This window comes from Mchenga conophoros, linkage group LG10, assembly GCF_057382185.1.
Source record: "Mchenga conophoros isolate Kocher_MC1m ecotype Shallow Benthic linkage group LG10, M_conophoros_male_GT1.1, whole genome shotgun sequence".
NCBI lineage: Eukaryota > Metazoa > Chordata > Actinopteri > Cichliformes > Cichlidae > Mchenga > Mchenga conophoros.
The window spans coordinates 27,535,700-27,546,609 of NC_140535.1; the positions used below are offsets into that span (position 1 = coordinate 27,535,700).

The window sequence follows — 10,910 nt, forward strand, 5'->3', positions numbered from 1 at the left end:
TGGTTCCACTGGGGATTGAACCCAGGACCTTCTGCGTGTAAAGCAGACGTGATGACCACTACACTATGGAAACCTCACGCCTTTGTGTAGACACAGTGCTGGGCTTTACCACCAACTTGCACTTTAGACGAGTGGGTTTGGAAACTTCATGAAACATATATGTCTTAACATATAATCAGACAGTAAATAATTGTCACATATAAAGCAGACGTGATACCCACAACACTGTGGAACCACGACATATCCTGCCACTAAATGAATGACCAGTGAGCATGTGACAGATGAAGGTGGCCTGGTCTCATGATTAACGGTCATGTCTGATGTTAGGTGATGGCAGCAGGATGCACTATGGGAAACTTTGGATTATGGTATTATTTTGATATCAGTGCTCCATAATGTGATTTTTTTTAAGTCTTGAACAGGAGATTTTTTTCATGTTCCCACCTTGTGTTGGTGTAGGTCACATACACCCTTACATTGAAACAGGTGGCCTCTTTTAGCAGGAAAACACATCCTATCACAGACATCTGGGCTGTGGAGGGTCCAATAAAGGATGGTACAGCCCCGCATTACACCTTCAGAGCTGCTATGGCTGGACTAAGGACGCCTAAGTGATCTTAAGCAGGTGCTGATTGGTGTAACCTTTTATTACACTCTGCTCCGCGTTAATGTGGCAAGAGGATCGTATGTTTCTGTGAGCACTTGTCTAAAAGAAACAGAGATCTGCTTTCTGTCAGTGACCTGCCCACAGCCGTTTTCCTTGACCCCTGGGACAAATTAGCAGCCAGGCTGAGTGGTGGAGCCACATCTAACTTTCTTATTAGATCCATGAGATAGATAGTCCCATGCAGGCCAGGACAGCTGACAGCTGGGTTCAGCTGGGGTCAGAGGTCATGGATTGGCAGCAGTGGGGGAGTGAAGTGGAATCTGAAACAACAGGAAGAAACACACACACACACAGTTCCGGGAGGGAGACAGTCGTGGGCCTCCGGATCTCTCTCTTTCGCTCAGTCAGTTCACTAAAATCTCATATTTGAAATCAAGAGGCTTTGCTCTGTGTGTGTGTGTGTGTGTGTGTGTGTGTGTGTGTGTGTGTGTGTGTGTGTGTGTGTGTGTGTGTGTGTGTGTGTGTGTTTTACAGGAATCTAATGTTATGTAATTTGTAATTTATTTCTCTCCTTTATAAAGGGGGGGCATCTGAATCCTGTCATAAAAATTGCTTTTTCAATGATAAAATATTATTACAGATTGATACATAGTCTGATTTTCCTGACTTGCTTGTTTATGTCTGTATCCTTGTGTGCTCTGTATGTCAGTAACAACTTTGTAACAACTACTGAAGGAATTATTTGAATAAAAAGTATCCATAACGAAAAGGTTCCGGTGGCGATTGAACACAGGCAGAATAAATGGTATTAAATAACAATATACTTTTGTGGGCTAACTGTGAAACACGCAGTTAATTAAATGCACAAACGTAATTTTAAAGCAACTAAATTTTGTGTGTTAAGTATTACATTTTACATAAAGGTTTGTGTGTAACTGATATAAAGCGGGCAGGAAGGGTTAAAACATTTGTATAGTTCAAAACCTAAGGAGATATAGCAAACATTAAACAGAGATTGGGTTGGTTGGTTTGGCCTTACTTTGTGCACAGGTAAAAGTTGCTCATATAGTCATGATCTCATCCGGGATCTGACACTGTTTAGTCGCTTTAGTCACTTAAGACCTCTTTTCTGCGTTGGTGAAACTGTGTGAGCTCTGAGTGTTGGATCCGTCAACACTGGGCGCTGTTTTGCTGCCCCCTGGTGGATTTCTGAAGTCTTTACACTTTTTGTTTGGTTTGTTTTAATGATTATAAAGAAATGTGTTCTGAGGTGATAATTAAAAACATGTATGATATGATAATGTGATGCTTGTTAGGAAAATATGAATAATTCTTATAGCAAGCACAAAGGTGCATGTGTGTGCACACACATACACACACACACGCACATATTCAGTATTGTGAATACACTCCTATACTTTTAAGTTGAAGCAGTCAGTAAGATTGTGGGATTTCTGTCTTTGATTTTTGTAATATTTTGTATAAAAACCTTTTAGTGACAAATTTGATCGACGTGGACATGGATGACATTTGTGTTGTATGAGTCTGTGGAAAGATGTTGTTCCAGGTTAATGAATGTACTTGTCGAGATCACAGCATCCACTTTTATTCTCTAAAAACATTAGTAGAGTACTGTCCAAAAATCCTGAATCACTCTTCATTTCTTTGCATTTGGCTTTCGCAGAACCAAACTTTATTATAATATTTTATCTATAACACTGATCAAACAAATAAAATTGTATTTAATTATAATGTAATAATAATGCTTTATTTAAACTGATATCTATAATACTATTTATTGCATCCCATATAATAATTTTGGGTGTTTGTTTTTGTCTAAAAGAAGTGATGGGCATATGTTAATGTTTATGACCTTTATTGGGAAGCTGACATTTTTCACTTCTATGCTTGGTAGGTTCTCGGGGCCAAATCCAACTCATTTCAGCTACAGGCTAACACTGCAGTTTGCTCAGGTCTATACCGAGCTTCTGTTTCTCTGCTCCAGCCATAGAGTACGTATGAGATGGACACAACCACAGTAGGCAACTAAAATGTATCTTTGTTTATTATGTCTTTTGTCACTTTTTGCCAAAATCTTACTTACAGATGGTAAACTCAACTGTAACGATGCCAGGCTGTGACTTATTTTTCATCCTTTAACTGCCTCTGTGGTAACAGCCTTTGTCCTGATTGTCCAGGTCACTAGACGTTACGGGTAGAAAAGCAGGAAGACATTGCATGACTTCCTGCGAGATAACGGCTGCATACACACATCTTTGTGTCTCTTTAGAATGCCTCGTAGCGAGACTATGCAGTGGTGAGACTATGCTCAGAGTCCATGCTTGATGGATGTTTGGTGCATGGACTCTGAGAACTCACTGCTGTTGACCTGCGATATCACTGTTTAATTTGACTGTTCAAAGCAGGCCACAGGGAGATGCTCCAGTGTTTCTAACTGGCTCTCTGCCACTAGGTCTGACTGAAACACCAAGAACACTGCTGCCTGTTGTAACTTCTCACAGGACAAGCTTACTCTAACAATGTATCCTTTTTTACTCTAATCTTGACAGTAATCTAAAAAATCATCATCCAGTACCATTTAATGAGACTTGAAACTCAAGAATGAGGCCATAAACTCATCAAGAAAAGTCATAAATTAAGTTAGCAAAAGGATGTTTTCCCATAAACTTCTATACAATCTAACTTGCATCTAAATAAGTCACCCCCTACTGGCTATTAAGAAGAATTCATGGTTTTCCTTCACCTTCCATCTCTTATGCACCGACTATGGATAAAGCCAGGGGTTAAAGTGGACTGGAACCGTTTTCCAGCACCATCAGTTAATGAGTAATCAAATCTGTTAAATAAATAAATAAATAAAAAAAAGTTTTATAAAATAATAAAATGATGTCATCCCACAGGTTCTTACAACCTCAATGTATCCTTTTTTTTCGATATCACCATGATGTGTTCATGCTGCTGATGTCAATAAAGTTGTTGCCAGACTTCAGCATCTGAGGGCTCTGGCTAGCATGTCAAACCATGAGTCAGTGTAAATGGAATAACATTCATAATTGGCAGGTAATTTCAAAAATTTCAAACAGCTCAACAAATATCATCAAATACAATCTAAAGTTTGGAGCACAAAATTATTGATTCATATTTATTGAAAATGAAAAGTTACTTTTAAGTCCACATGTAATTAAAAATTCCAATAAAAAAATAAAGGGGTATGTTAGCTGCCCCATACATCCCAATCTACTACATGTCTTTCTTTTCAGGGTAAGCAGTACCCTGGTAAGCAGGTCAGCAGCCATCAAGTTGTGTGTTATTACTGAGAACTTCCATTCAGCAAAATTCTTCCCTGTTAGGAGCAAGTTTTCCAAATCTGAAGGGAGATATTCTGAAAAGACTGACCAGATCCTCTCATCATTTTCTTTTATACTAGCATCGAATCTATCATGTGGCAGGGTGTTAAATTTCCAGTATCAAAGAGTAACGCTAGTTGGAGAAACTTTGATCCAACTATGTAGATAAACTTTCTGGAGATGAGAAGGAGCTTATAAATATTCCACTAGGTTCCCTGGAGATAAATGTCCAGAACCTGGAAATTAATTTCCACTCCCAGAAGGAGTGCAAATATGTTCCCTAATCAAAAAGCACTAAAAAAATAGAGGAATTTATCTTGTGCAAAGTCTTGTACAATCAGTGTGATGCATGTAAAGGGGGATTTGATCAGCCTGATTACTGCCAAACCTGATCACTTAAAATTAAATAGAGCCTGTCTGATAAAGTAAAGATCACTACAAGAGTTCAAAGAGGGACACAACAACTTAAGACCAGTCGAGAAATAAAGTCACTGACATCTATCAGTCTGGGAAGGGTTACGAAGCCAGTTCTAAGATTTCGGGATTCCAATGAACCGCAGTGAGAGCCATTATCTACAAATGGAGAAAACCTGGAACAGTTCTGAATCTTCCCAGAAGTGTCCAGCCTACCAAAATTACTCCAATGTTTCATTCAGGAGGTCACAAAAGACCCCAGAGCAACATCTAAAGTACTGCAGGCCTTGCTTTCCTCAGTTAAGGTCAGAGTTGATGATTCAAGGATGAGATGGCATCCTTGAATCAGAGTTCAAGGAGGAAAAGGAGGAAACCACTGCTTATCAAAAAGAACACAAAGGCTCATCTCACATTTGCAAAAAAGATCTTGATGTTCCTCAAGACTTTTGGGAAAATTTTCTGCGGACTGATGAGATAAAAGCTGAACTTTTAGTAAGGGTTAAGTCCCATTACATCTGGTGTACAACTAGCACGACCTTTCATAAAACGATCATAACAACACTGAATCATGGTGGTGGTAGTTTGATCGCCTGGGGCTCCTTTGCTGATTCAAGAACTGGACGACTTGCGGTTATTGATCAACCAGATCTACCAGAAAATCCTCCAGGAGAATGTCCGGCTATTACTGTGCTCTGAAGCTCAAGCTGACTTGGGTTATGTAGCAGGACAGTGATCCAAAACACACCACTAAGTCCACCTCTGAATGACTGAAAGAAAAAAAAACAACAAAATGAAGGTTTTCAAGTGGAGTGGCCTGGTCAAAGTCTGGACTTAAATCAGATTGTAATGCTTGGGTATGACCTTAATCAGGCTCGAAAACCCTCCAGCGCTGCTGAATTAAAATAATTCTGCAAAAAAAGAGTGGGCCATCTATTATTAAAGTTTGGTTGAGGATCTGAAACATGTAACAAATATGCAAAAATAATAATATGTTGTCTTATAATAATAAGAGGGAGGGACTAAATGCTTCTGCACCACATTGTATGTATTTAGTAATTTCGTCCCAGACTTTGATACTAAAGTATGCATTAAAAAACTTATTTTTGATCTTCCCAGAGGCCCAACATTGGCAGAGGACAGCCTCCCTTTGCAGCCCACCCCGTCAGCTGTCAGAGTATGCAGGCAGTAATGTCAGCAAAAAAAAAAGGAGGGAGGAAGAGGGGGAAATACAGAGATCCCTCCCTCTGCTGTACAGGAAGAACAAAGTCCTGTGCTCAGCCCTGCAGGAAAAAAAGGAAAGGAAGGGCATTTGTTTTATTGTAAACACACAATTTATCAACAATTACTTCATGAGCCTCATATCCTGAAACTTCGATTGCAGATCCCAGTTGAGAGCAGAAAAAAATCCACCAAACCGAATGAAGAGAGTGGAGATAGGCAGACAAAATGCTCCTGATACAGACATCTAACTTTTCCTTGTGAAAAGTAAGATGTCTGTATCTGCCAACGACTGCCAGCGAGGTGAAAAGCAAGCCTGGCTAAGTTTAATCAGCCAATACTGGCACAAGTACAAAAGTATCAAAACAAAAAGTAAAGGAGTCAGGTTGGGGTTTCAGATGCTATCAGCGTGGACAAGAATATCTGCTATTTTATACGTATTAAATAAAAAAAAGAAAAAGTCAATTATGAGCATCACTCCCCATACAAATCTATCCAGCTTGTATACCGGTTTAAGTTCTGTTCCTTGAGCTTCAGAATTCAAGACCAATACTGAAAGAAGTTAAAAGCAGGTGAAACCCATTAAACCTAAAGAAGCTCATTCGGGTCAGCTGACGTGTTTGGAAAAAACTGCGATGACTGTGTGAACTCTTTTATTAGCAGAACAGAAACCACAGAGTCTTTCAGCTGAGTCATGTGAAGGCAGGGAAAATAAATATCTGTAACACACTAAATTGCTCATCACTATTAATCTGCATGTATAGTGAAACTCGAAAACCTCGTGGTGCTCTGCAGGAGAAGCACCCACTCTGGTTGATGCATGATGAACTGCAAATCCTTTACATAAGAGATGATACGTTTAATAGGGGAAAAAAGTGAAGGGAAAGTCTAACAGTCAATCAAATGAAAAAAACAAGAAGAGAAGTTCAAAGGGAAACCATATCATGGCACAGATAAGAACTCATAGGGTTGACAAATGTGCAGACCCATCGGTTTGATTCTTAACAGTGTATCTTAATTACGTGTATACCGTTTTTATAGTTCCCGCTCATTGCACTCATATCTAGCACTAGTTTTTGTGGTTTGTTTTCAGAGAATGAACTACTAAAGCTGTACTTTTGATAACTCACCAAGCACCAACCAGCAGACACACAAAGTCTGAAACTAGCATTTAGTTTTTATTAAGACGGTGGTGGAGACCAGTAAATGTTGGACTTATTCTCACTGACTACTATATTAGACACACATTGCTAGTATGCCGTAAGACCTTCTTTTCCCTTCAGAGTTGTCCTAATTTCTAATGGCATAGATTCAACAAGTTTTAATATTCATAAGAGATTTTGGTCCAGCATCACACAGTTGTTGCAGATTTGTTGGCTGCACATCCATAACTTGGATCTCCTGCTCCACCCCATCTGAAAGGTGCTCTAGTAGGTTGTAGGTTGTGGTGTTTAAATGATGCTCAGCTGGTACTTAAAAACATAAAACGACCCAAGAAAATGTTTGCATCATCATTGATGAGTCTGTTTGAATTGTAGCCTCGGTTTCCTGTTTTTAGCTGACAGCAGAGGCATCCAGTGTGGCCTTTTGCAGCTGCACCCTGTCTGCTTCAAGGTTCGATTGTGTTGTGTTCAGAGATGCTCTTCTGCAAACCTGTGTTTGTAACAAGTGGTTATTTGAGTTACTGTTGTCTTCTTTGCCTTCAGCTTAAGGGAGTCTGACCATTCTCATCTGAACTCTGGCATCAAGAAAGCATTTTCATCCAGACAACTGCTGATCCGTTCTCTGTAAGCCCTACAGATGATTGTGTGGGAAAATCCCAGTAGACCATTCCATTTAGCACCAACAACCATGTGACATTCAAAATCAATCAAATCACCTTTCGTCTTTATTTTTTTTTTAGCTCTATTTGAATGTCAGGAGGTCATCCTGACTATGTCTACATTTTTAAATGTTCTGACCTTCTGCCATATTAATGGCTGATTAGATATTCACATTCAAACTGGTGCACCAAATGAGGTAGCCAGAGAGTTTACATCAATTGACTTTAAATGATTATATAATTTTTCCATGTACATCCTGCTCCATGAGCTGGAGAGAACACGGCTGGAAGAATATTATTAGATACTTCAAGACACCATATCAAGAGAGATATAAAGGCGCTCATATGCCATGCTGGAGACAATGTGGCTTGACTGTTGCTAATCATTTCCATGTCTTTTGGGACCGTCCCAGGTTAAAAGATTTCTGGATGGGTGTCCAGGCCTCCTTAAGCGCAGTCTTTAACGCTCAAATACCTCTAGATTTTAAGGTTCTATACATGGGTCTGGTGCCTTTTCTGGAACGTAGGAGTGAGATTAAGTTGGTGCAACTACTCTTGGTGGAAAGTAAGAAAACAGTTACAAGAAGATGTTAAGCCCAGTTCAGCCTACCCTGGATGACTGGTTTGGGCTTTAGAGATATTTAGAATGGAAAAACTGACATATCAGTTAAGAAATCAAATTGTTCCAAATTTGGAACAAGTGGATCGTATTCATTACCCCCACAAGAGCTGACTTTACTTGATCTCAGTGGTACTTGTACCTTTGTAACCTACTTATCTAACTGTTGACCATTCTTAATTCATTTATTTTATTTACTTATTTTTCTACTTTTTTTTCTCCCTGGCAGCAGAACGGGCAACCCCCCAGTTAATGATTATAGTTCCATATAATTTGTTCTACCTTTATGTAATATGAATCCCCTCCTAGAGAACATGTGAACCTTTTAGAACTTTATTTATCAGGCTATTCTCCTAGTAATATCCATTAGAGGATAATATGCACCTGTCGATCACTGTGTTTGTCATTTGCTTCTCCAGGATTAACTCCAAAAACCTGGAAGGACTCTGTTTTCATGTCATTCACATATTGCTATGTTGATAGATTTTTCTATCAACATAACACAGAGCACACAGAAAATATTTCTGTGTAACTGTGTCATCTAGTAACTGTTTGATAACAGGCTTTTGTATTAAATTGGTTCTCATCTCTCCCTAACTCTCTGGAAGACCCTCAAGGAAGGTAGTGTGAGGATATAATGACAGAGGCGTGTAAAATCAGCCAAACAAACAAATATTTTACTCCCTCTTCATATAAGCAAATCAAAATAATGATTAAATGGCAGCTACGGACACCACAGTGGTGTCATAGCTGCCATAGGAATTCCCCTTTGGGATAAAAACAAGAAGTATATCTTACTAGTAAGTTGCTGTTTAAAATTTGTCTAATTTGTAGTTTAGTTTATGTTTTGTTTGATAATCTCACTATCATATATAATACATGACATCTATGTCTGCTAATAGTGTTCAACTCCTCCTACATGATCATGAGTTAAGCAAACAAACTTGGGACACAGATACATCGAAGTACATCTACTAAAGGTTCTCATCTACCATATCACATATTGTAGCGTTATTGCATTGCCTAGCAACCAACTACCAATCGTGTATGAGTTTATGCACCCACAATATCTTATAAAAGCAGAGTAGCATTTTAATTTCACGAGAGAGGCATCTAATCTATATCCACAAAAGCTGACGTACGCATTGTTACTTCGTAATGCCATCGAGTTGCCCAGCAACCACTTAACAACAGACTAAAACGACAGTGGAGGAGGATCTCAGCAGTGCGTGGAATCCACAAAAATGTGCTAATTCCTCTAATTCATCATAATATATACAGCACAAACAGACCAAACCATACTGTATTGTGACATCGTAATCGTAAAATATTATGCAGTGCTTTACAGTTGTGAAATTGGCTACAGGTTAGCAACATTTAGCACTAATATAACTTGTCAAAAATAATCACAGAACATTTTAAATAAGATAAGATAAGATAAGATAACCTTTATTAGTCCCACACGTGGGAAATTTGTTTTGTCACAGCAGGAAGTGGACAGTGCAAAAGTTATGACGCAAAAATTAGAATACAATAAGAATAAATACAGTACACAGCTGTACAGAATAGAATAAAATAATATACTATATACAGTAGAATAAAATAGAATAAAAATATACAATAAGATAAAAATAGAAATGCAGGACTGAGACTAATGAAATAGTTTTTCTCATTTAAGATGGACAAAATAACAGAAGCACAAAATCCTTCTGATGATTCAATTTCAATGAACTGTAACTGTGCGTATATTAATTCCAGTCTTTTTGAATCACTGAATCGTTTTTCCACGTCTTGCATCTACTGAGTTCATGGGTGTGTTAAATGAGTATTGACAACTTTTTCACACTTTAAATCATTTGCAAACGGAAGCTCTGACTCATAAAGCACCTGAACCTGCAATGATGCAGCGGTGGAAAGTCCGGGAAGCGGAGACTGACCGTGAAACCGAGTTGAGTGACGCCAACAGCGGCTCGCCGGGAGTTGCGCGACCGTGCCGATCCGCGGCGCTATTCTGCGCTGCGCAAACCCCTTAGCAGGCCCTGTCCTTTTTGCCCGTCTCTCCCCTCGCCTTTCTCCTGTCTGTCTCTACAAGTCTGTTTTTCTTTCTCAGCAGACCACTCCTGCCAAGATCGAGGCAGAAAAGCAAAACGCATCCTAAATCGTCCGGGTTTCCCCCTCCCTCTCAAACGGAAAGAGGAGCTCACACCAAGTGTGAGTGACGGCAGAAAGCGTACATTAATCTGACTCTTCTTTGTTCTGCTGGCTCAGAAATGATCTTATCGGACTAAAGGGTGTATTTATTTAACATCAATAGTTGACCCACCCAATGTTTTTTTGACAGAGGAGGGGTTGCGAGTGCTTTTTTGCGGCATGTCGGTTGTAAATGCCGTTTCTCACATCGCCACCCGGTGACTGTAGAGAGGTGTGTGTATGTGTGTGTGTGTCTTTGTGGTTGGGGGGGGGGGGGGGGGGGGTATTTTTTCGTTTACACCTGAAACAATCCCCCGACCATCCTCCGTGTCCCCAGTCACACATCCTCCCCACAAATCTTCAAATCTGGAGATTTCCTCAGCCATAAAAAACAAACACACCACGGCAGAAATCTCGTATGTCTCCCCGGCCGAGTGAGCTGCAGTTGTTTTCAGCTCTCAACCCCTCCGTGTGACAGAGAAGAAAAGCCTTCCCTTCAGACGTGCACACAAAAAGAAAAACTGGAAGCAAAGCAGCACGGTCGACGGTTAAAGTGCCATTAAATGTTGTGGTTTTTGCTGTCAAGACGTACGTTTGGCACACACACACACACACACACACCAGAGGATAAGAGAGCCTCAGTCCCCCTCCTGTCGTGGCAGAAACGCTCAT

At 39.7% G+C, this 10,910-nt stretch overlaps 1 non-coding gene across 1 annotated transcript; it reads right to left on the bottom strand.

Moving 5' to 3' along the window:
• trnav-uac (transfer RNA valine (anticodon UAC)) lies at positions 1–74 on the bottom strand. Its single transcript has one exon. It is a non-coding gene; the product is annotated as a tRNA-Val (tRNA).
• Between the last annotated feature and the right edge of the window lie 10,836 nt (positions 75–10,910).